A 5,341-nucleotide genomic window follows, 5' to 3' on the forward strand; every position below is an offset into this window, starting at 1 on the left:
AAAATATGTCAGATTCAGAATAAACAGGAATGATAGTAACTTAGGAAAGGCAGGTCTTAGCAAATGACAGTGCAAACAAGCAATGAGAGTGTGGAGGAATAAGGCTGAGCACTTGGACACACTGAAATGCTTACATGAGAAAATGCAATTACTTTCAGGTGCACTAGACCTAATTAGGTCCCCTTATTGCTTTTAATAACAGCCGCTCTTTATGAAATGCAGTAGTTCTGGCAATTCGCTCATACATTGTATTGTGAGCTTTACCGGCTCTGCCATCGAGGACTGCATGAGGGGTATGGGAAAATGTTTTGTGGGAAAAATACTGCCCCTCCCCTAAATGGACTTGGGGTGGAGAGTGAAATGTAGTTTCGAGAATGCTAATATTACCAATCATCATTTAATTCTAAGCTGGGATATGTTTTCCAAGGGAGGATATTTTAATAGGCTAACTGATGCCCAGTGTACTGTGCTACCCATTCATGAACTCTAGGAACTTGAAGTTCTAGCACAGAAGAAGAGCCTTAGATGGGGCTCCCCTGAAAGCAAAGTGTGAGACACAGACTGGAGTGTGGAGTTGAACTGGGAGGTGACCCCAAGGAGTGGGAGTGAGGCTGCTGAGAGAGGGAGACAGAGCAGCAGAGAGAATAATGCACAGTGACTTTTGACGTTGGAGGAGCCTGTATCTGAGGCCAGTAGAGGGAGAATTTTTACCGCCATGGACGGCAGGTACTCATCTCGCCACAGGCCCTCAGAGGGACTGTGGCCAATGTGTCCCAGGATTATCCCGCTGAAGGACAGAGAGGTGGGGGGATTCATTCACTAACTGCTCGTTCCTCATTCCCTGAAGTTTGTCGCCTAAGGCATTAACACACCCCACTTCCACATCACGTCCACGTGGACTGAGCAGACTCTGGAGAACAGCTGCTGGACCCTCTTCCCGCAGAACATAGTCACTGGTTAGCTTCTCAGTGTCTGTCCTATAATAAACCAGTACAAACATGCCTTTCTGGCTCTTCTCTCCACACTTTGCCCAAGCAGTTGTGGCATTTCTGCCTCATTTGTTGTAAGTTATTTTCATGTCCAACCAACAAGAACCCGGCCAGCAACTTATTAAGTGTCCCTGCCTGGAAGTTAAATCCTGAGTCATGGGAGGGTGCTCCCAGGTCAATAAATGCTCACTATACAATGCTCCCCCTTCACACTCCACCTCCCTCTGTCCATCACCGTCAAGATCCACTCCCACACTTGTTTCCATGTTCCTGTCAGTACATTTTAGTCCTTCCCCTAAGAAGGCTGTCTGCTCCTGCAGCGGGGACTGCTTGGGCAATGCAGAGAGCTGACCCAAATTATTAAAATCTGATGGCATCTGTGTCTTGACTACTGATAATAATGCTGCTCTGAACATTGGGGTGCATGTATCTTTTCAAATTAGAGTTTTCGTCTTTTCCAAATGTATGCCCAGAAGTGGGAGTGCTGGGTCAATATGGTAGCTCTAAGCAACCTAAGTGTCCATCAACAGATGAATGGATAAAGAAGATGTGGTATATATATATATATATATATATATATATATATATATATATATATATATAATGGAATATTACTCAGCCATAAAAAAGAATGAAATAATGCCATTTGTAGCAACATGGATGGACCTAGAGAGTATCATACAAAGTGAAGTAAGTCAGACAGAGAAAGACAAATTATCATATGATATCACTTATATGTGGAATCCAAAAAAATGACACAAATGGACTTATTTACAAAACAGAAACAGACTCACGGACATAGAAAACAAACTTACGGTTACCAAAGTAGAAAGGGAGTAGGGGAGAGATAAATTAGGAGCTTGGGATTAACAGATACACACCACTATAAATAAAACATATAAACATCAAGGACCTACTGTATAGCCCAGGGAACTATATTCAATATCTTGTAATAGCCTATAATAGAAAAGAATCTGAAAAAGAAGAGATATATCTGCAGACACACATATATATATATACATATATATGTATAACTGAATCACTTTGTTGTATACCTGAAACTAACACAACATTGTAAATCAACTATACTTCAATAAAAATAATCTGATGGCAACGATGGAAGCTGGGGTCAATCTTGAAAAGGACAAGTATCATCTTACCTCAGGTAAAGCCCTTGTGTCACCTGTTGGCAAAGGGGGTGCTGCTCTTCTCTAGCAAGATGGAAGGGAATGTTTCTTCCCACTCAGAGGAATCCAGGGCTTCAAAATTCTCAGATACATCCACCTACATGCTTGATGAAGGTGAGGAGATGCAAGTCCATTAAAAAAATTTCCTTCCAACCAGACTCCTTTCTCAATGGTGCCAGTCCCATTCTTTATTCTGGTATCTCTTGGGCTCCTGGTTCCTTTCTTGGAAATAATCATCATGCTGATCTTCATTAAGGAGCAGGTCCTGGTGCCTCCTGCTGCTCTCTTGGGACCAGCTAGACAATCTCTGAACAGATGTCTTTTTCTGGAAGAGCTCCTGCTGCCACCCACACTGTAGGACTTGGCTTCAGTGCCATGAAGCTCTTAAGGGGGGAGATGAGGACACAGCAACACTCATCACTGACGACCTGAGACTGTTTGATAACAGTAATAGCTGCAAGCATCGTCTCAATCAAGTCACTGTAATCCCCTGCACGGGCTCCAGAAATCACTTTGGAAGTGGCACTGTTGGAAATTGCTCTGTTTTGCTTCACGATCTCTCCAAATTCAGCTTCACTCACCATAGAGGGTGGAAAGCCCAAATCTTGGCTGCAGCGGTGGATAGAGGGGCCAAAGGCCTTCATGTAAATATCTGGTGGAGGCCCCACTGTAGCATTTGGTGGGGGAGAGAAGGCTGGATCGAGGTAAAGGCGGTGGGATGACCCAGGAGAAGGTACAGCTAAATAAGGAGATAATGGAGGGGCATGAGATGCTCATGGTAGATGCCAGAAGGAAGAGGAGGGACTCCAAAGCTTGAGGAGAGAAGTGGTAGGGATGGAATTGGGACTGGGACCAAACCCATCAGGTGAAGGGCTGAAGGAGGGCAATTGAAGTCGGGCAGCACACTGAGGGGCTTATCCATGTGGACGAATGAGAGTACAAGTTGCTCAGAGTGTGGCCCATCCACCAGCAGAACCACTAGAATCTCGGGCATGGTCCCATGGAGCTTTTTCCACTCTTGAGACTCAAATACATTCACCTTCTGAGCCCCTGCCTCAAACTGTGGCAGGTTCCGCCAGGTGGCTGACCTCACATCCACTTTTTCTCCAGTAAGTACTTTTCTGGCAAGAATTTCCAACAGTTTTGCGGACAGTTTTCAGAGGCTTCCACCTCCTCAGCATACCCCCTTGGACTGGCCATTTGTTCCATTCTCTGTAAATTTCAACTCCACCACACCACAGACTCCTACAAAGTGAATGACCTGGCTCAGCTGCTTGTCTGTGGTCCAGCAGGAGAAGCTGCTCACATAGACAGCAGTTTGTCTGTTACTCAGGCCACTGTAGGTATGCAGAATTACAGGGCTTATTGGGCTTGGAGTTGACTCCTGGTGAACAGGAAGAGGTGGCTTAGTACTGCTGCTTCTATCATGTGAGGGCTGTAAGGTGGACATCAACAAATGGGATTGCTTTTCCCGTAACACCCAATTGTGATGTGGTTTCTGCCGAAGGAGGCGTGGCAACAGGGTCCTACAGTGCCCACGGAGGGATGGTACTTCTGCCCGCACGGCAAGCTGCATCTCATATGAGAAGGGATGGGGCATATAAGGTGAGACTTGGCACGTGAGAGGTAGGGTCACTGGAGACCTCTGGCTCAGCGGTGAGAGACTGAATTGGACTGAATTCTTCCTCTGTTCTCTGGACATTTCTAACATAGCCCTTAATCAGTCACTGAGGGAGTCTCCCCAGGGTCAGAGAGGCACATTGCCTTGGGACAGAGGCTACAGGTTGTAGCATTTTCCCCCCGTCCCCCAACCCTAACCCAACCTCCCCTCAGAACATGACAGCTGTCCAACCCGTCCAGTGGTAAGTGATGTGCTTATCCTCAAAGGGCAGTTCTGGGTGTCTTTAAAATGTAGAGATAACAAAATAAGGTGATAATTTGAGGAAAAGATATAGAATGCCAGAAGAGCCATTTACCCAGAGAATTTTGTCTCCCCATTTTTATTTTGTTTTTACTCAATAATACAACTTTTAGCTTTAATTACTGAGAGCAAACAGAAAAAAAAAGCCTTGCCCCTCTGTTGTCGGTTATTTGTTTATCTTTCTGGTAGGTTGAAAACTGTATAAGAAACTTGCTGCTGTCAGTGTTTTGTACTGCACTGTATTTTTTTCCTCTTGCAACAAAACATTTTAAAATGAGAAATGAGGTATGAGCTGTTAAACAAAAACTAAAAGACAAATATGTGATTCCACTTATATGAGTTAACCTAAAGTAGTCAAATTTATAGAAAGTAGACTGGTAGTTACCAGGGGCTGGGGGAGGGGAGGGTGGAGAGTTAGTGTTTAATGGGTGCGAAGTTTCAGTTTGGGAAGATGAAAAGTTCTGGAGATGGATGGTGGCAGTGGTTTCACAATGTGAATGTACCTAGTACCACCAAGCTGTACACTTTAAAATGATTAAAATGATAAATTTAATGTTGTATCTATTTTACCATGATACAAAAGAAAGGAAAAAAAAAAGAAGGAAAGAGGGAGAGGTGGACGAACCCAGAGAGGAGACAAACACTTATCTGTAGACAGAAAAAAATTCCACTCGCAAATCAGGATCTCATCTTTCAGTCATGGAAGGGATAAAAACAAGATAGACTCCTACCAAATCTGTACCCAAGGGCAGCCCTCAACAGGCTCCCTCCCTGATGAGTCTTTCCTTCTGGAACAGAAAGCAAAAAAACGAGTATTAAATTGGATTTTTATGCCGTTCGATATTTCAGACTCTGGGTGCGGTGTGATTGCTGTATTTACTGAATGCCTGCAGCGAACCAGACATTCTGTAAACCTCAGAGTCACTCCTATCAGATAGATCTTATTATTCTCTCTCTCTCTCTTTTTAACAGATTAGCAAACTGAAACTCAGAGAGGTTGAACCACTTCCTGAGACCTTAATGGTCTATTAGGCTATTAATGGACTAGAAGCAGAATTTAGTCCTGGCTAGGCCTGTCTCCCAAACCCCACCCCACCACCCTGTCTTTCCTTCAGTAACACTTGCAATGCTCTTTGCTGGCTGGACTCATACCAAGAAGGGACATGGTTCAGGAGGGTGCAAATTTAGTTCATTTCAACAAATGTGACAGGATTCTGGTCACTGTGCTAGAAATTGATAAGTGG

At 44.2% G+C, this 5,341-nt stretch overlaps 1 pseudogene; it reads right to left on the bottom strand.

Annotated features, from left to right (window-relative positions):
- Positions 1 to 2,342: 2,342 nt before the first annotated feature.
- Positions 2,343 to 3,752, bottom strand: LOC132527906 (cleavage and polyadenylation specificity factor subunit 7-like; annotated as a pseudogene).
- Positions 3,753 to 5,341: the final 1,589 nt, after the last annotated feature.

Source organism: Lagenorhynchus albirostris, chromosome 1 (genome assembly GCF_949774975.1).
Source record: "Lagenorhynchus albirostris chromosome 1, mLagAlb1.1, whole genome shotgun sequence".
In the NCBI taxonomy this organism is placed as follows: domain Eukaryota; kingdom Metazoa; phylum Chordata; class Mammalia; order Artiodactyla; family Delphinidae; genus Lagenorhynchus; species Lagenorhynchus albirostris.